This window comes from Entelurus aequoreus, linkage group LG14, assembly GCF_033978785.1.
Source record: "Entelurus aequoreus isolate RoL-2023_Sb linkage group LG14, RoL_Eaeq_v1.1, whole genome shotgun sequence".
Lineage (NCBI taxonomy): Eukaryota > Metazoa > Chordata > Actinopteri > Syngnathiformes > Syngnathidae > Entelurus > Entelurus aequoreus.
In genome coordinates, this window is record NC_084744.1 from 54,531,548 (window position 1) to 54,553,636 (window position 22,089).

The following is a 22,089-nucleotide window of genomic DNA, read 5'->3' on the forward strand; positions in this document are numbered from 1 at the left end:
CTCAAAGCGCTTTTACATAGTGAAACCCAATATCTAAGTTACATTTAAACCAGTGTGGGTGGCACTGGGAGCATGTGGGTAAAGTGTCTTGCCCAAGGACACAACAGCAGTGACTAGGATGGCGGAAGCGGGGATCGAACCTGGAACCCTCAAGTTGCGGGCCTGGCCACTCTACCAACTGAGCTATACCGCACCATATTATAAATGATAAATGGGTTATAGTTGTATAGCGCTTTTCTACCTTCAAGGTGCTCAAAGCGCTTTGACAGTATTTCCACATTCACCCATTCACACACAGATGGCGGGAGCTGCCATGCAAGGCGCTAACCAGCACCCATCAGGAGCAAGGGTGAAGTGTCTTGCCCAAGGACACAACGGACGTGACTAGGATGGTAGAAGGTGGGGATTGAACCCCAGTAACCGTATTGACCTTTTTAAGGCTCCAATTATTATATAATCTCAAATATTCCACTTAAAAATTTTATTGGGTGAAAATATTGCATATTTCGTGTTTTTTTTCCATAAAAAAACAGGGTTTTCTTTGACAAAAAGAGCATACAACTGAAATCTTTAAAAACGTTATATTGACCGCTAGACCTAATGTTGATCTAGAGATTTAAAACTTGAATAACCAAATAAAAATTATAACACTGAATAATGACACATTTTTAATATTCTTTTGACCAAAATCAAGCCTGAGTGGAGGCCTGAATGTATATTTTTTATACATAAATTGTATTGGTTTTTAAAATAAAAAATATCAAAATGGCCCCCGCTCTGCTTTGATTTTTCAGAGTGCGGCCCTCAGTGGAAAAAGTTTGGACACCCCTGCTCAAGACTGAACAGAAACCAGCAGAATAAAACTGTGGATGCACAACTTCCAAACTAGTCTTGCTAAAAACAAAAGTGATAAATATTTCACGCAAAACATCTGGAAGCAAGTGTCATGAGGTTGACGTCAGGCCTCCAGATCTGTTGACATTCCCAGGCTAGTTTTGACGGGCAAGCCTTGAACTGCCAAAATGACTTTGAACAAGGCCAACATGGACAAGGAGTTGGATAGGGAGCTCATTATTTGGTTTGCCTACTCAATTATCTGTAAGATTTCTTAAAGGCCACATCTATAGGGGCATTGCTTTGCTTTGGGAATCTATTCTGGTCTTCACCGAGGCCACACCGCGTGCGCGCACAAGAGCAGAAATGAGGTGTGAGTGCTTTTTTTTTTTTGTATTATTGTGGAAAACCCACGAGGGAGCCCAAGGGCAAAAATTAACTATGAAGCCATTGTTGACCCGTATGCTCCTTCAATTCCCGGTGCACTGTGGATGCACACGGTCACGGCCAAGAACACACACACCACACTGGAGACTTCACACGGCAGGTTAATTACGTTTTGCCTTCGGGCTGAGAGACAACCTGGACCGGTATAAGGAAAGCTTCCTGCCACGGGTTTTTCGTTTCAGCCACACTAATTCATCGTTTAAGGTCCAGGTTTTGAACCTGGGTTTCCTTGTTCAGAGAGCAAGCTAAATTTTCCATACAGTTATCCAACCACTCAAGACTCCTCCGTTATTTTTTGTAAAATTGTAATCTTTCATTGTTTGTGTGATGTCGGGCGGAGCCAAATGTAAGGCCACCCATTAAGCGCCCCTACTCTTAATTGTTCATGGATGTGAACGATTGTATATGTCCTGTGATTGACTGGCAGTCAGTCCATGGTGCATCCTGCCTCTCCTACTCTATATTGCCAAAAGTATTTGGCCATCATCCAAATGATCAGAATCAGGTGTCCTAATCACTTGTTAAAAATCAAGCACTTAGGCATGGAGACTGTTTCTATATTTGTGAAAGAATGGGCCGCTCTCAGTGATTTCCAGCGTGGAACTGTCATAGGATGCCACCTGTGCAACAAATCCAGTCGTGAAATTTCCTCGCTCCTAAATACTCCAAAGTCAACTTTATTATAAGAAAATTGAAGAGTTTGGGAACAACAGCAACTCAGCCACGGAGTGGTCGGCCACGTAAACTGACAGAGAGGGGTCAGCGGATGCTGAAGCGCATAGTGCAAAGAGGTCGTCAGGAGTTGGGCTTAGTTCCAGTGAAAGGAACTTTGAATGCTCCAGGATACCAAAACATTTTGGACAATTCCATGCTCCCAACCTTGTGGGAACAGTTTGGAGCGGGCCCCTTCCTCCTCCAACATGACTGTGCACCAGTGCACAAAGCAAGGTCCATAAAGACATGGATGACAGAGTCTGGTGTGGATGAACTTGACTGGCTTGCACAGAGTCCTGACCTGAACCCGATAGAACACCTTTGGGATGAATTAGAGCGGAGACTGAGAGCCAGGCCTTCTCCACCAACATCAGTGTGTGACCTCACCAATGCGCTTTTGGAACAATAAACACACTCGGCAACCTTGTGGACAGCCTTCCCAGAAGACTTGAAGCCGTAATAGCTGTAAAAGGTGGACCGACATCATATTGAACCCTATGGGTTAGGAATGGGATGGCAATTCAAGTTCATATGTGAGTCAAGGCAGGTGGTCAAACACGTTTGGCATTATAGTGTATGAAGTTAGCTTGGATGTCTCATTTCTTTATTGATCCCCAGTTTATACTTTGAGAGACATTATCTTTAGTCTTGAAACCTGTGCCTCAAATAACTGGTGCTTAGAAACAACTGCAGCTCCATGTCATAGTGTATTTGTATTTCCCACACAACTCCGTGTGATGCTGGGTTGCGACATAGTGTTGCTTTAAGTGTGTCCAGATACAATTAGATTGGAAAGTTGCAGAGTTCACAAGTTCCTGTCCTCCTTACGGCAGGCGCCGTTTGTCCACTGCCGAAGAGTTACAATGTTTTCTCTCATTTCAGCTAATTATCCTGACACAGAGGGTCAGTGAATTAGTCACCTTGAACAGGTTCGATTGAAGAAACTACTGACACTTTTTTTTAACCTCCCCAATTTGCTTTGATTTGTCAAAGAGGAACCCAGATGGAAAAAAACAAGAAAGAAAAAATGAAGCTTTTTCCACCAAGGATACCATCAGTGTTTCCCATAAACTGCCAAGATACCTGTGGCGGTGGGGGCGTGGCTATGGGTGTGGTCACCATGACATCATCGAGTAATTTGCATAATTTACTACAATGATATGATTTTCTCTAAAAAGGCTCAACAAATGTATACTTACTAATTAATAATAACAGTTTTGTTTTAAACGTCCATCCATCCATCCATTTTACAATTTAATTGCAACACTTTATGTACATATTTATATACAGATTCGAACAGTAAGTTATTCACTGAAATATATTTATTAATTGTGGTTCTTACAAAAAATATATCTTATAAAATATAAAAGCTAAAATGTCTCTTAAAGCTCTGCCCCTTTAATTAGTGAATACTAAATAATTTAACTTTAGCCTACTACTACAACCATATTATTTACCAGCAACATAAAGTGAAACAGAGGCAGAGGTGTCCTGCCACAGTCAGTAACAAATAAACAGAAAACAGTAGTGGTCAAATACAAATAAGGCAACAAGAGAAGTATCCTACACTTGTCTTTTGTAAAGTAAATCTGAACAGCCTATATGGGTTATACTTGTAAAGCGCTTTCTACCTTCAAGGTACTATGGGCATCTACCTCTACTATATGATTTGCCTGAGAAGCTGGACAGGACACCAAAAAAAAAAAAAATATATATATATATATATATATATATATATATATATATATATATATATATATATATATATATATATATATATTTTTTTTTTGTATTTGTGGCGGACGTAATTTTTTCGTGGCGGGCCGCCACAAATAAATGACTGTGTGGGAAACACTGATACCATCATGATAATACAGAATTCTGATGTTGGTTCCAAAGTATATATATATATATATATATATATATGTATAAATATATACACTATATTGCCAAAAGTATTTGGCAATATAAATAGCAATATAAATATGATCTATGCTATGCGCATGCGCAAAGGTTTTATTTTTTGTTTTTTTTTGTTTTGTTTTTTTTACTAAACCTTTATTTATAAACTGCAACATTTACAAACAGCTGAGAAACAATAATCAAAATAAGTATGGTGCCAGTATGCTGTTTTTTTTCAATAAAATACTGGATAGGATAAAATGTAGTTTGTCTCTTTTATCCGATTATTAATCGAAGTAATAATCGACAGATTAATCGATTATCAAATTAATCGTTAGTTGCAGCCCTAATACACACATATATATATATATATATATATGTGTATATATACATATACATATATATATACATATATATACATATACACATATATATATATATCTATGTGTATATATACATATACATATATATATACATATATATACATATACACATATATATATATATATATATATATATATATATATATACATATATATATGTATATATATATATATATATATATACATATATATATATATGTATATATATATATATATATATATACACATATATACATATATATGTATATATACATATATACACACACACATATATATATATATGTATATATACATATATACACACACACATATATATATATACATACATACATATTTATATATACATACATATATATATATATATACACAGTACATATACATACATATATATATATACATACAAATACATGCATAAATATATATACATAAATATATACAGACATATATATATATATATATATATATATATGTATATATATATATATATATATATATATATATATATATATATATTAGCGCTGTCAACGTTAACACATGTGATAATACAAACATTATTGCTTTGACATAAATAAAATATATATCTATGTATGTATATATTAGGGTTATACGGTATAGTGGTACCAGTAAAGTACCACCATACTAATGAATCATAAACAGTACTAAACCGCCTCTAAAAAATACCGGTTCCTCTTTTTTAAATTTTTTGTAACGGGCATGACCGTGCGCTGCAGTCACGCTGTGTCATTGCTGGTTTACGAACAGAGGAGCGTGTTCGGCAGCGCACAATCACGGAGTACTTACAAGCAGACACAGTGTGTCGACAAAAAAGGGAGAATGGACGCATTTTGGCTATAACATTGAAACGTCGCTCTGCAAGAGGTGCTTTAAGACATGGCTAGCTAGTTTGCGGCTAACGTCCAGCCGCAGTCGGCAGTGTTTTAGCTACTTCTAAATCACTAATCTTGGTCTCCATGACGACAAATAAAGTATGTTTCTTACAAGTATCCCTGCAGGACGAGGAATAGCTAAACATGCTTCACAACGTAAACAAATGCCATGGGTGGATCTACACCTGGCACCCGCTGTAATGATACCAAGTACAAGAGTGTATCTTTTCAATACTACTATAACTACATTGATATTTTTTATCATCACAAAATCTTTTTTCGTTTTTTCTTTTATTTATATTATGTTTATAAACTCAGGAAATATATCCGTGGACACATGAGGACTTAAATTATGACCAATGTACGATCCTGTAGCTACCGTATTTTTCGGAGTATACGTAAGTCGCTCCGGAGTATAAGTCACACCGGCCGAAAATGCATAATAAAGAAGGAAAAAAAACATATATAAGTCGCACTGGAGTATAAGTCGCATTTTTGGGGGAAATTATTTGATAAAACCCAACACCAAGAATAGACATTTGAAAGGCAATTTAAAATAAATAAAGAATAGTGAACAACAGGCTGAATAAGTGTATGTTATATGAGGCATAAATAATCAACTGAGAACGTGCCTGGTATGTTAACGTAACATATTATGGTAAGAGTCATTCGAATAACTATAACATATAGAACATGCTATACGTTTATCAAACAATCTGTCACTCCTAATCGCTAAATCCCATGAAATCTTATACGTCTAGTCTCTTACGTGAATGAGCTAAATAATATTATTTGATATTTTACGCTAATGTGTTAATCATTTCACACATAAGTCGCTCCTGAGTATAAGTCGCACCCCCCGGCCAAACTATGAAAAATACTACGACTTATAGTCCGAAAAATACGGTACTTGGTATCGGATCGATACCCAAATGTGTGGTATCATCCAAAATTGATGTAAAGCATCCAAACAACAGAAGAATAAGTGATTATTACATTTTAACAGAAGTGTAGAAGGAACATGTTAAAACAGAAAATAACCAGATATTAACAGTAACTGAACAAGTAGATTAATAATCCGTTTTCTACTGCTTGTCCTTCATAATTTTAACAAAATTATAGAATGGGAAATGACACAATATGTTACTGCATACATCAGCAGCTAAATTAGGAGCCTTTGTTTGCTTACTTACTACTAAAAGACAAGTTGTCTTGTATGTTCACTATTTTATTTAAGGACAAAATTGTTCTTGGATTGCAATAAGAAACATATGTTTAATGTACCATAAGATTTTTTGTTAAAATAAAGCCAATAATGCCCTTTGTTGTGGTCCCCTTTATTTAGAAAAGTACCAAAAAGTATCGAAACACATTTTGGTATCGGTATCAAAATATTGGTATCGGGACAACCCTAGTATATATACATACACTACCGTTCAAAAGTTTGGAGTCACATTGAAATGTCCTTATTTTTGAAGGAAAAGCACTGTACTTTTCAATGAAGATAACTTTAAACTAGTCTTAACTTTAAAGAAATACACTCTATACATTGCTAATGTGGTAAATGACTATTCTAGCTGCAAATGTCTGGTTTTTGGTGCAATATCTACATAGGTGTATAGAGGCCCATTTCCAGCAACTATCACTCCAGTGTTCTAATGGTACAATGTGTTTGCTCATTGGCTCAGAAGGCTAATTGATATTAGAAAACCCTTGTGCAATCATGTTCACACATCTGAAAACAGTTTAGCTCGTTACAGAAGCTACAAAACTGACCTTCCTTTGAGCAGATTGAGTTTCTGGAGCATCACATTTGTGGGGTCAATTAAACGCTCAAAATGGCCAGAAAAAGAGAACTTTCATCTGAAACTCGACAGTCTATTCTTGTTTTTAGAAATGAAGGCTATTCCACAAAATTGTTTGGGTGACCCCAAACTTTTGAACGGTAGTGTATATCTGTCAGTAAACTCGCTATGGAAGCGTTAAAAACTACCAGTACAAAAAATATGATGGGAAGAAGACGTTGTCGAAGTAGAGCCACAAAACGGCGCATCCTGAAGAGACTTGAAGATGATCCGTAAAACATAATCCATGCAACATTTTGACCAAAGAACCACCATTACATGTTATGTAGACCAGTGGTCCCCAACCACCGGTCCGCGGACCGATTGGCACAAGAAATTAAAAAAAAAAAAATTATTATTATTATTTTTTTTTTATGAAATCAACATAAAAAACACAATATATACATTATATATCAATATAGATCAATACAGTCTGCAGGGATACAGTCCGTAAGCACACATGATTGTATTAATTTATGTAAAAAAAAAAAAAAATTATTATTATTTTTTTTATACCCCCCCCCCACCCACCCACCCACCGGTCCGTGGGACAAATTTTCAAGCGTTGACCGGTCCGCAGCTACAAAAAGGTTGGGGACTACTGATGTAGACCACAAGGAAGTGTTTTAAAGGCCTACTGAAATGATTTTTTTTTTATTTAAACGGGGATAGCAGATCCAATTCTATGTGTCATACTTGATCATTTCGCGATATTGCCATATTTTTGCTGAAAGGATTTAGTAGAGAACATCGACGATAAAGTTCGCAACTTTTGGTCGCTGATAAAAAAAAGCCTTGCCTGTACCGGAAGTAGCGTGACGTCACAGGTTGAAAGGCTCCTCACATTTCCCCATTATTTACACCAGCAGCGAGAGCGATTCGGACCGGGAAAGCGACGATTACCCCATTAATTTGAGCGAGGATGAAAGATTCGTGGATGAGGGACGTGAGAGTGAAGGACTAGAGTGCAGTGCAGGACGCATCTTTTTTCGCTCTGACCGTAACTTAGGTACAAGCTGGCTCATTGGATTCCACACTCTCTCCTTTTTGTATTGTGGATCACGGATTTGTATTTTAAACCACCTCGGATACTATATCCTCTTGAAAATGAGAGTCGAGAACGCGAAATGGACATTCACAGTGACTTTTATCTCCACGACAATACATCGGCGAAGCACTTTAGCTACGGAGCTAACGTGATAGCATCGGGCTTAACTGCAGATAGAAACAAAAGAAATAAACCCCTGACTGGAAGGATAGACAGAAAATCAACAATACTATTAAACCATGGACATGTAACTACACGGTTAATGCTTTCCAGGCTGGCGAAGCTTAACAATGCTGTTGCTAACGACGCCGTTGAAGCTAACTTAGCAACGGGACCTCACAGAACTATGCTAAATACATTAGCTATCCACCTACGCCAGCCAGCCCTCATCTGCTCATCAACACCCGTGCTCACCTGCGTTCCAGCGATCGACGGAGCGACGAAGGACTTCACCCGATCATCGATGCGGTCGGCGGCTAGCGTCGGCTAGCGCGTCTGCTATCCAAGTCAAAGTCCTCCTGGTTGTGTTGCTGCAGCCAGCCGCTAATACACCGATCCCACCTACAGCTTTCTTCTTTGCTGTCTTCATTGTTCATTAAACAAATTGCAAAAGATTCACCAACACAGATGTCCAGAATACTGTGGAATTTTGCGATGAAAACCGAGCTTTTTGTATTGGATACAATGTGTCCGAATACTTCCGTTTCAACGATTGACGTCACGCGCATACGTCATCATACATAGACGTTTTCAACCGGAAGTTTAGCGGGAAATTTAAAATGTCACTTTATAAGTTAACCCGGCCGTATTGGCATGTGTTGCAATGTTAAGATTTCATCATTGATATATAAACTATCAGACTGCGTGGTCGGTAGTAGTGGCTTTTAGTAGGCCTTTAAATGTGGTGGGAAAAAATCTCAATATTATATTATTTTGCCTTTTGTATGAAAATAGACCCGAATAGACCCGCTCTTTATTTTCATGACTATTTACATTGTAGATTGTCTCTAAAGGCATCAAAACTATGAATGAACACATGTGGAGTTATGTACTTAACAACACAAGGTGAAATAACTGAAAACATGTTTTATATTCTAGTTTCTTCAAAATAGCCACCCTTTGCTCTGACTACTGTTTTGCACACTCTTGGCATTCTCTCCATGAGCTTCAAGCACACCTGTGAAGTGAAAACCAATTCAGGTGACTACCTCTTGAAGCTCATGGAGAGAATGCCAAGAGTGTGCAAAGCAGTAATCAGAGCAAAGGGTGGCTATTTTGAAAAAAGTAGAATATAAAATGTGTTTTCAGTTATTCCACCTTTTTTGTTAAGTAACGTATTTTTCGGACTATAAGTCGCAGTTTTTTTCATAGTTTGGCCGGGGGTGCGACTTATACTCAGAAGCGACTTATGTGTGAAATTATTAACACATTACCGTAAAATATCAAATAATATTATTTAGCTCATTCACGTAAGAGACTAGACGTATAAGATTTCATGGGATTTAGCGATTAGGAGTGACAGATTGTTTGGTAAACGTATAGCATGTTCTATATGTTATAGTTATTTGAATGACGCTTACCATAATATGTTACGTTAACATACCAGGCACGCTCTCAGTTGGTTATTTATGCCTCATATAACGTACACTTATTCAGCTTGTTGTTCACTATTCTTTATTTATTTTAAATTGCCTTTCAAATGTCTATTCTTGGTGTTGGCTTTTATCAAATAAATTTCCCCAAAAAATGCGACTTATGTATGTTTTTTTTTCCTTCTTTATTGTGCATTTTCGGCAGGTGCGACTTATACTCCGAAAAATACGGTACATAATTCCACATGTGTTCATTCATAGTTTTGATGCCTTCAGTGACAATCTACAATGTAAATAGTCATGAAAATAAAGAAAACGCATTGAACGAGAAGGTGGGTCCAATCTTTTGGCCTTTACTGGTTAATACTTTACGGAAAATGTGTAACTGTCAAAAAGGAGAGGACTGACGGTGGTGGCTCAGTTATGTAAATCCCAAGTTTAGACCCCATTGTTCGATATTTGCGAGCAAGCTAAAAATGTCAATGCAATGCATGTCCATAAGAGCACGTTTTTAAGAACTTGTTGCAAAAATGTTTGCCTCCCAATTTTTGAACAGTGTCATCCCCGGGTTTAGATTTGGCCCCGGTGCCGCCAGATGGATAGCCTTGTCTTAGACTCTTGAATGAGAGTATGTGCATTCCCCTTGAACACATTTCATTGAGACGTGACGCACATTTACAGTATTAACGACCGTGATAGCGAGTAAAAAAAAAAAAACAACGATTTTCTCTTCTCGTACGTATAAGTCCTTATCTCGCCTTTGACATGTTCTCCGCCGAGCCCCGGTCATCCGCCCCGACTTTGTTTGCGAGTTAAAAGGCACCATTAATCACGGCTCACCTGCCAACGCTCACAGGAGGGTGTTTGTGATTCACCCTTCATGACAAACTTGCTCACCCACTCTCCAAGGACGCACATTGTCACAGCCACGGCTCTGACTTTTACCCACAGCTCCAGGACAACAAATATTCTCAGAGTTACGCCCACATTTTCAACACTTTGAGCGAGCAAAGGTTTTTGCAACAGAGTGTTGATGAAAGTAGCTGTAATTATTATATGTTCCACAGTTTCAGGGGACACATAACGGATATTACGTTCTATAAGGCGCACTTAAAATCCTTTTTTTCCCCTCAAAACTCGACAGTGCGCCTTATGACCCGGTGCGCCTAACGTACGGAATAATTTTGGTGTTGCTAACCGACTTCGAAGCAATTTTATTTGGTACATGGTGTAATGATAAGTGTGACCAGTAGATTGCAGTCAAACATAAGAGATACGTGTAGACTGCACTATGATGGCAATATGACTCAAGTACAAACCCCGTTTCCATATGAGTTGGGAAATTGTGTTAGATGTAAATATAAACGGAATACAATGATTTGCAAATCCTTTTCAACCCATATTCAATTGAATGCACTACAAAGACAACATATTTGATGTTCAAACTCATAAACTTAATTTTTATTTTGCAAATAATAATCAACTTAGAATTTCATGGCTGCAACACGTGCCAAAGTAGTTGGGAAAGGGCATGTTGACCACTGTGTTACATGGCCTTTCCTTTTAACAACACTCAGTAAACGTTTGGGAACTGAGGAGACACATTTTTGAAGCTTCTCAGGTGGAATTCTTTCCCATTCTTGCTTGATGTACAGCTTAAGTTGTTCAACAGTCCGGGGGTCTCCGTTGTGGTATTTTAGGCTTCATAATGTGCCACACAGAGACAGGTCTGGACTACAGGCAGGCCAGTCTAGTACCCGCACTCTTTGATTACTCACGTTGATGTAACACGTGGCTTGGCATTGTCTTGCTGAAATAAGTATGGTATGGTAAGCATGGTAACGTTGCTTGGATGGCAACATATGTTGCTCCAAAACCTGTATGTACCTTTCAGCATTAATGGCGCCTTCACAGATGTGTAAGTTACCCATGTCTTGGGCACTAATACACCCCCATACCATCACACATGCTGGCTTTTACACTTTGCGCCTATAACAATCCGGATGGTTCTTTTCCTCTTTGGTCCGGAGGACACGACGTCTACAGTTTCCAAAAACAATTTGAAATGTGGACTCGTCAGACCACAGAACACTTTTCCACTTTGTATCAGTCCATCTTAGATGAGTTTCTGGGTGTTGTTGATAAACGGTTTTTGCCTTGCATAGGAGAGTTTTAACTTGCACTTACAGATGTAGCGACCAACTGTAGTTATTGACCGTGGGTTTCTGAAGTGTTCCTGAGCCCATGTGGTGATATCCTTCACACACTGATGTCGCTTGTTGATGCAGTACAGCCTGAGGGATCGAAGGTCACGGGCTTAGCTGCTTACGTGCAGTGATTTCTCCAGATTCTCTGAACCCTTTGATGATATTACGGACCGGCGATGGTGAAATCCCTAAATTCCTTGCAATAGCTGGTTGAGAAAGGTTTTTCTTAAACTGTTCAACAATTTGCTCACACATTTGTTGACAAAGTGGTGACCCTCGCCCCATCCTTGTTTGTGAATAACTGAGCATTTCATGGAATCTACTTTTACACCCAATCATGGCACCCACCTGTTCCCAATTAGCCTGTTCACCTGTGGGATGTTCCAAATAAGTGTTTGATGAGCATTCCTCAACTTTATCAGTATTTATTGCCACCTTTCCCAACTTCTTTGTCACGTGTTGCTGGCATCAAATTCTAAAGTTAATGATTATTTGCCCCATAATACACCTGCTGTGAACCTGTTTTTATGTTTTTATATTTTATTTATTTATTTTTTATCGTGTTCTGTTTGTGTTGTGTTGTTTGCTCGTTTCTCGTATTTTAACCTGCCCATTGTACAGCACTTTGGCTACCCCTGTGGTAAATTTTAAATGTGCTTTATAAATAAAGTTGATTTGATTTGCAACAAAAAAAAAAGTCTATCAGTTTGAACATCAAATATGTTGTCTTTGTAGCATATTCAATTGAATATGGGTTGAAAATGATTTGCAAATCATTGTATTCCATTTATATTTACATCTAACACAATTTCCCAACTCATATGGAAACGGGGTTTGTATTATGGTGTGTGTTTTGTTTCGCAATATTATGCAAAAGCAACGTTTTTTACCTTCTGGTACCTGCTGATCTGTATTTGGGATCTGCATAAATCCTAAAAAATTGCGCGCGTCCGCCTTTGTAGTCCGTGGCACCGTAGTCGATAAGCTTCTTCTTTTTCTCTATTTTCTTGTTATGGGACATTCATCCTCCGCTGTTGCCATTTCTAATATAAAGTAGTGTCAAGTTCTTACTTATATCTGTCAGTAAACTCGCCATGAAAGCGCTAAAACATAGTGAGTTTATATTATCCACCCAAGGAACTTTAGTTATTACAGAGTTCCGGTCGGACGGTTTTTCAAAATATTCAGCCTGTTTAGGAATTGTGTGCTCTACTTCAGCAATTCTAAAAAGAAATTCCAGGATTTCAGTTCAACTTCAGCATTGGAGCATTCACACGTAATTCCTTCAGGAAATGCCTCATCTAGTTTATATATAATGTAGCAAGAGCTTGCTACAATTCTCCGGGGATAGCTTCCCCTGTAACTTAGCTCCATTTAATCGAGAGTAACTTGTAGCTTAGCTTACTACATTTTCCAAGTAGCTTGCCCATCACTGAATACAGTATTGTCCAAAGTGCTGCCCGGGGGCCATTCGCGGCCCGTAGCTAATTTTCTAACGGCCTGCGGCACATTCTAAGAACACTATTACACAAACTACCTACCTCAAAGAACTACTCACCCCCAAATCCTCCACACGACACCTCCGCTCCGGACAGGCTAACCTCCTCCAACCTCCGAGGACAAAGATACGAACAATGGGAGACAGGGCTTTCTGCTCCGCCGCTCCCAGTCTGTGGAACGCTCTCCCTGACCACCTGAGGGCACCACAGACTGTGGATGCTTTTAAAAAGGCTTAAAAACCCTTCTTTTTTTAAAAAAACAACAACTTTTTTTTAGATATATGCATACTAGTTTTAGCTATTTGGCTGTTCTAGTTTTTATTTTTATTTATTTATTATCTTTTTATTTATTTTTATTTATTTTTTAATACACTGTAGCACTTTGAGGTTGTTTACTCAATGTAAAGAGCTTTTTACCAATAAAATGTATTATTATTATTAAAAAAATGTTTTAAGTAAAATAAAACAGCAAGCAGGTGAAATATAACGAGAACAAGTTGCAATGTTGACTGTACTAACACAAAGCTGCCTTGCAGGCTGGTTTTTTTCTTTTTTCTTTAAAACTGTCATTGCTCAAAACATAATAATGATTCAAAATCAACGTTATGAATTTTTGACCTATTCAAGGCTTTAATTAATTCACATCAAAAATTCTACTTTGAAGTAAAACAACAGAGTTGTATTTTTTTTTAAAAAGCGCATAAAACGAACCAAAAAAACCCTGAAACATTAAAAATAATACAAACTTATAATTGAATAGAGCTCTGAAGTTGATCTAAAGCAGGGTTGTTCAAACTTATTTTAGATCGGGGGCCACATGGAGAAAAATCTACTCCCAAGTAGGCCGGACTGGTAAAATCCCGGCACGATAACTTAAAAATAAAGACAACTACAGATTGTTTTCTTTGTTTAAAAATAGAACGAGCACATTCTGAAAATGTACAAATTATAATGTTTTTTTTACACTTACATGTTGCGGTTAATAGTATACTGTCTTTATTTGTCGTTCTTTATACTTTCTGAATAAATAATGTGATAATGTTCATCATTGGTGTTAATTTTCAATCTATCAAGATAAAAAAAATTACATCAAAATCAAATTACAAGATGTTATGTAGTTTGCTCATTTTCCTCGACTGATGTACTAACATCATGTGGTTTATTTTTGTTGTACATATGTAGCATCATCTACAAATATACAAAGAATTGCTATTGTGACATCTAGTGGACACATTTCGAACAGCAGTTTCTTTCATTAAAAAATTCTGGCTCATTTTTATACTTGGCAAACTCATCGGGCGTGCCGGATAAATCCTGTTCGGGGGCCTGATCCGGCCCGCGGGCCGTACGTTTGACACCCCTGATCTAACGGCTTAAGTGTTAAAAATAAAATGTAAAAAAAAATGAATAACTTATTTTTAACACTTTTATGGATCCCCAATCATTTCACTGGGATTTTTTTTTATTAAATCTGTCGTTGCTCAAAAAATAATCAATGTTGTTATGAATTATTTACATATTTAAGGTTCCAATTAATTTACATCAAATATTGCATATTTTGTTTTTTCCGTAAAAAATATTTTGACAAAAAGGGCTTTAAACATGAAAAACAAACAAACAAAAAAACCTTCATATTAACAGACCTGAAGTTGATCTAGAGATTTAAACATTGAATACAAAAAAAAACAAACTTATTTTTAAAATTTTTATGACTGAGACCTCAAACTTGAGGAGCGCCCTAAAACTAAAAAACAAACAAACAAAAAAATGATATATTGTATTGGTTTTGAAAATGAAAAATATCAAAATGGCCCTCGCATGCTTTGATTTTTCAGTGTGCGGCCCTCAATGGAAAAGGTTGGACACCCCTGGTATGATATTTTATACATAGCTTTTTTATTAGACCAGCACAATACCCAAAGCTCTTTACAATATATGTCACATTCACTCATTCACACACACATTCACACGCTAATGGGATTTGAGGGCAAAAAAATATATATTGTTAGGTTTTACAAGGTGGGCTTTCTAATACGAAACACAAGAATGTGGATATCAAATGGGATTTTTTTTAACGCGGTACTCATATTTTTTTATGTGCAAGTGGGTTGATGATAAGAACTAATTTTCAGATTGATGAGGTGTGCTACTGGCTTTTTGCTCAACATTTTCTTGCAGCCAAATAGCAGACATAAAATGTAACATTAAGGAAACGATGATCCGGCGTTTTATTTGTAATAAATATCCAAAAGAAGGAGTTTGATCCCTGGCCTTGGGGTCTTTCTGTGTGGAGTTTGGATGTTCTCCCTGTGACTGTGTGGGTTCCTTTCGGGTACTCCGGCTTCCTCCCACCTCCAAAGACATGCACCCGGGCAGGGGTCGGCAACCCAACATGTTGAAAGAGCCATATTGGACCAAAAATACAAAAAACAAATCTGTCAATAAGTTAAAAGTCTTATATGAGTGTTATAATGAAGGCAACACTTTAAGTAAGTGTCTCAGAGGGTTAGATAAGTCCTGGAAATTACTGGTTTAAAACTGCCAAAGGTGTAGATGTGTGTGTCCAAGTTAAAGGAAAGGGCAGGCTGTCGTCTTCTAATGGATTTATTACAATCTTTGCAAGCTGGGTGACATTTGCTGTGGTCTGGAACAACATGGTAACGTTTGCTGTGGTCCGGAACATGGCACACAATCAGAAATGTTGCCACTACTACATACAGATAATGTGTCATGACACATGCAAATTAAAATTAAATACACAGAGGACATAAATAAAGGAAATGAAATGAGCTCAAATATACCTACAAACGAGGCATAATGACGCAAATTATGCACACACAGCTAGCCTAAAAAGCATGTTAGCATGGGTTATTAGCACTCCACGCAAGTCAATAACATCAACAAAGCTTAGCTATGTGCATTCGCGCACAGCATAAAACGTTTGGTGGACAAAACGAGACAAAGGAGTGGTATAAAAGTATTTCTGTGGCAGCGTCGGAGAAAGTTGTACACGTAAAACCAACTATCGTGAGTTCAAGGACCGCCAAAATTAGTCGGACAAAACGGCGCTGTCATCTGTGAAGCATAAACCGAGTGCAGCTGACATAGGTTCCAGCACCCCCGCAACCCCGAGAGGGACAAGCGGTAGAAAATGGATGGATGGATGGATCCAAAAGACAGGTTGCAAGGCAAACATTTATTTTGAGATTGAGTTTGAGCATCTTCCTTCTTTTAGCACAGCTTAATTGTCCAACAACGTTGATTCTGTCCTATACTTCCATACCAAAACAGTGTCCACAACCTTGTAAAAACAACACTGAATTTGACAGCCTAAAAAAATGTGATGTTTATCATTGATAGTCCCTTTTCAGTGGTGCACTGAGCGTACAATGCAGTAGCTTTTAGTTTGCTAGGTGTGTGTTCACGCTGGAGTAAACATGACTCAAAGTCATACACCATCAAGTGCAAACACGGCTAAAATTGGCGGCGACCACAAGCATCAGCGTGCGACGTTAGTGGAAGTTATAGTCTTTTGTAAGTTTTACAATATAACTACAGTGTTTCCCATAAACTGCCAAGATACCTGTGACGGTGGGGGCGTGGCTATGGGCGTGGTCACCATGACATCATCGAGTAATTTTCATAATTTACTACAATGATATGATTTTCTCTAAAAAGGCTCAAAAAATGTATACTTACTAATTAATAATAACAGTTTTGTTTTAAACGTCCATCCATCCATCCATTTTACAATATAATTACAACACTTTATGTACATATTTATATACAGATTTGAACAATAAGTTATTCACTGAAATATATTTATTAATTGTGGTTCTTACAAAAAATGTATCTTATAAAATATAAAAGCTAAAATGTCTCTTAAAGCTCTGTCCCTTTAATTAGTGCATACTAAATCATTTAACTTTAGCCTACTACTACAACCATATTATTTACCAGCAACATAAAGTGAAACAGAGGCAGAGGTGTCCTGCCACAGTCAGTAACAAATAAACAGAAAACAGTAGTGGTCACATACAAATAAGGCAACAAGAGAAGTATCCTACACTTCTCTTTTGTAAAGTAAATCTGAACAGCCTATATGGGCATCTACATCAACTATATGATTTGCCTGAGAAGCTGGATTGGACAAAAAATATATATATATATATATTTTTTATTTTTTTTAAATTTGTGGCGGACGTAATTCTTTCGTGGCGGGCCGCCACAAATAAATGAATGTGTGGGAAACACTGAACTAAAACAATTCTTACTTACGAAACCGGCCCATGTGTGATGTCTGTAGGAGTGTTTTCATGCATATTTGTACGTGCTCTCCGAATGTAATGAAGCAAGCGTTGTTAGCATGAGCTACTATGCTAACAGTGTCTGTTTTAGTATTATTAACTTACAAATGCATCCTTTTTGTGTTGTTTCAGTTTCGTAAATTCACCAAAATGTCAACGCTTCTGCAACTAGTGGCTCCACGACGATGACTTCTGTTTTGTTTGATCTGCCGTTTTACTGCCGCGTGACAGACACCGTTTGGAAACATCTAAGGTATGTAAATAAACAGTTACAAAATGGTTTTTGCTTTACTTAGACTTAGACAAACTTTAATGATCCACAAGGGAAATTGTTCCACACAGTAGCTCAGTTACAAAGGATGGAAAGGGTAAGGGTGGAAAGGATAATGCAGGTATGAAGTAGACTAAAAATGTACCGTAGTAGCAATATAAAATATAACATATGTAATATTTACATATACAGTAAAGGCCAAAAGTTTGGACACACCTTCTCATTCAATGCGTTTTCTTTATTTTCATGACTATTTACATTGTAGATTGTCACTGAAGGCATCATGATAAACTATGACGACATAGTCATAGACAACTATGACGTGGAGTTATGTACTTAAAAAGGTGAAATAACTGAAAACATGTTTTATATTCTAGTTTCTTCAAAATAGCCACCCTTTGCTCTGATTACTGCTGTGCACACTTTTGGCATTCTCTCCATGAGCTTCAAGATGTAGTCAGTCACCTGAAAGGGTTTTCACTTCACAGGTGTGCTTGAAGCTCATCGAGAGAATGCCAAGAGTGTGCAAAGCAGTAATCGGAGCAAAGGGTGGCTATTTTGAAGAAACTAGAATATAAAACATGTTGTCTGTTTATTTGGATCTGTAAACTCCAAAATAAATGAATATCGGGCCGTATGAGCTAGTGTTGCGGTGCTGAGTTGTAATACACTTTTCCACCACTTGTGGCAGTAATGACAATATTAGGCAAACAGGAAGTCGGGCGCCAAAGTCATCAAGAAGTTTCTTAAGCGCAATAATTATGACTAAAGTGATGAAGCTGTATTTTCATTTGCACTTTAATTTTATTGACAGTGAATTTAAGAAACATATATATTATTACTATTATTTATTTTTGATTTAGTTGGAATTTATTTTAGCAGAACATAATTGTATATAAACTTCCTTCTTTTGCAGCGTATTTGATTAGTATTTATTTTTGTAGTCCGCCTGACCTAAGCTTTGATAACAACTTTTGTAATTAACACATCGTTTAATATCGTTTCACAAGGTTTATTCAAATTGTAAGTAGGGTAGATGTCATTATTGAATACAATTAAAATCAAGAGTAATTTTACAAATTAAGTGTTGATATTTGAGTGGGCCCTGGCACCCTCTGTATTGGTCCAAAATGTTAATTTAACTGCTGACATATGCAGTAACATAATGTGCAATTTTCCATTTTATTATTTTGTCAAAATTATTAAGGACAAGTGGTAGAAAATGAATTATTAATCTACTTGTTCATTTACTGTTAATATCTCTTAACATGTTCTATCTACACTTCTGTTAAAATATAATGATCATTTATTTTTCTGTTGTGTTTTGGATGACACCACAAATTTGGGTATCAATCCGATACCAAGTCGTTACAGGATCATACATTGGTCATATTCAAAGTCCTCATGTGTCCAGGGACCTATTTCCTGAGTTTATAAACATAATATACATTTATAAAAAACAAAAGAAGATGCTGTGATGCCAAAAAATATAGACGTAATCACATTAGTATCGACTAGATACGCTCCTGTACTTGGTATCATTACAGTGGATGTCAGGTGTAGATCCACCAATGGCGTTTGTTTACATTGTGACGCCGGTGATCCACGGTGTGTAGTGAAGCATGTTTAGCTATTCCTCGTCCTGTAGGGATGATACTTGTAAGAAACTTACTTTATTTGTCGCCATGGAGGCGAGGATTAGTGATTTAGAAGTAGCTAAAACACTGGGGCTGGACGTTAGCCGCTAGCTAGCTAGCCATGTCTTAAAGCACCTCTTCCTGAGGGCGTTTCAGTGTTATAAATTCACCTTTATCGTTAGTTTTTAAGCCAAAATGCGTCCGTTCTCCCTTTTCTGTCTACACCAGGGGTGTCCAAAGTGCGGCCCGCAGCTAATTGTTTACCGGCCCGCCACACATTCTGCAAAAATTGCAAAATTGATAATATTGCAAAAATTTAAAAAAACATTTAAAAAAAAGTGGAATGAGGTGAAATCTAACAAGAAAAAGTTGCAATGTTGACACAAAGCTGCCATGCAGGCTGTTTTTTTTCTTTTGTCTTTGTTTATTTTTCTTTTTTTTGCCATTGCTAAAAAAAAAAAAAAAGACTAAAAATCTATGTTATAATGAATTATTACTTAAAAAATATCACTTTAAAATGTTTTATGTGGAAAATATATTGCATATATTGTGTGGTTGCCATAAAAAAACATCAAAGTTTTATTTGACAAAAGAGCATAAAACAAACAAAATAATAGTTCAAACGTAAAATCGACAGATATATCTGAAGTTGATCTCGTAATTTAAGTGTTAAAAGTAAAAAAAAAACTAATAAAAATGTATCACTTTTGGATCCCAAATATATTTAGTAGGATTTTATTTAACTTTTCACTGTGGTTACTCAAAAATATTAAAGAATTAAAATCAATGGTGTCCTGCATTATCGATCTTTTAAGGCTCTAATACTAAATACTGCATATTTCAGTTTTACTATAAAAAACAAAGTTGTCTTTGACAGAAAAAGCATAAAACCTTTTTTTTTTTTTTTACTTTATATCAACCTAAAGTTGATATAGAGATTTACTGTAAGCGTTAAATAAAAAATAATAATAATTTAACTTATTTTTAATATTTTAATGACTGAGACCCTTTATGGTCCCCGGTAGCCCTAAAGGTTAAAAAAAAAAAAAAAAATGGTAACCACTAAATGGTAACACCCGAATAAGTTTTTCAACTTCTTTAAGTCGGGGTACTATACTAATACCGGTATACCGTACAACCCTAGTCTGTAGTGTTCAAGCAATGGACAAAAACTGCAATTCATTCTGTTCCCTTAAATTCTGGATACAAATGGCCATTTCTTCAGCTGTAAAAGGTGTTGGTAATGTTAGATTTCCCCTGAGTCCAAACATCCAGAGAGCCCAAATGACTACCAGGGAATTACTTGGACGAAATGAGAGATCAATTTGCGAATGTTGGCAAAATGTGAAGCACGAAGGTGCGCGCCCAGTTGGGACTGGTGTGACCTCGAGTAAATCATAAGTGACACCAGAGAACGAGATAACGTGTGAGTGTGATGAAGAGGTTGAACCAGCAGGTTGGAGTTAATGGTATTCAAAGTCCGTGCCAATCCATTGATACAACAATCAAGTTGATTATTTCTCGGAACCATTTCAGTTAATTTTCAACCCGGTTTACTTTCCCCCCTTCGTTCCCTTCGTCCACATGCATTACTTTTCCATTGACATTAGGTCCCATCATTCGTTTTCCCTCTTACTCGCTCCCTCCCGTCTTTTTTCCCGCCTTCCAACCTGTCCGGTTCGGTTCTGGATAACGAGGGCCCATCAGGAAGAGATCAAGATGAACATAAAAGCAGTCGCAGGTTGACAAGAAAATAAGAGTCATCCATCAAAGGCCTTGGCTACTTACAAAACATGTCAGCCAGACCCCTGGGTCCTCCGCACCCAGTCGGACTCTCTTAGTTCTGGACACTGAACTGAATCAGCACATCAGACGGCTGGACATCAAATCAGAGAAAGATCTTAACTGCGTTGACCAGCTGGCGGGCCCCTGAGGTCGTCTCGCCTCTACGCCAGGAGAAAGTATTTATCGTCCATATTACGGTATCAGCATCATTCCTTTTTTTGGGGCCCTCAGCCAACGGGTCCATGACACGTGCACAGGTGAATGGAAATTGTTAGCATCTCTTTGTCACCTCCCGTGTTACAGATAAGACAATATTTATACGGTTTTGCCCTACATGGTAATGTGCCCTACTGTCCTGATTAATACCATACGAATGCAGTGTTTCCCACACATTCATTTATTTGTGGCGGCCCGCCACGAAAGAATTACGTCCGCCACAAATTAAAAAAATTAAAAAATTAGAAAAAATAAAACAATTTTTTTTTTTTTTTTTTTTTTTTTTTTTTGGTCCTCTCCAGCTTCTCAGGCAAATCATATAATTGATGTAGATGCCCATATCGGCTGTTCAGATTTACTTTACAAAAGAGAAGTGTAGGATACTTCTCTTGTTGCCTTATTTGTATTTGACTTTATTAAATGTATTTATATTAGAAACACAACATGTGTATATAACAAAGGGTGCAAAGTCTGCAGGCAGTAGGAAACACATGGTTAAGTGTAGGGAGTAAAACT

General features: G+C 37.1%; 1 long non-coding RNA gene across 2 annotated transcripts in view; it reads left to right on the forward strand.

Moving 5' to 3' along the window:
• The window catches only part of LOC133665444 (uncharacterized), a 93,590-nt gene that overhangs the window by 24,761 nt on the left and 46,740 nt on the right, over positions 1-22,089 (forward strand). For both annotated transcript variants that reach the window (XR_009828746.1, XR_009828745.1), the window contains exon 3: positions 17,797-17,917. This is a non-coding gene — a long non-coding RNA (uncharacterized LOC133665444). The remainder of the gene's footprint in view (positions 1-17,796; positions 17,918-22,089) is intronic.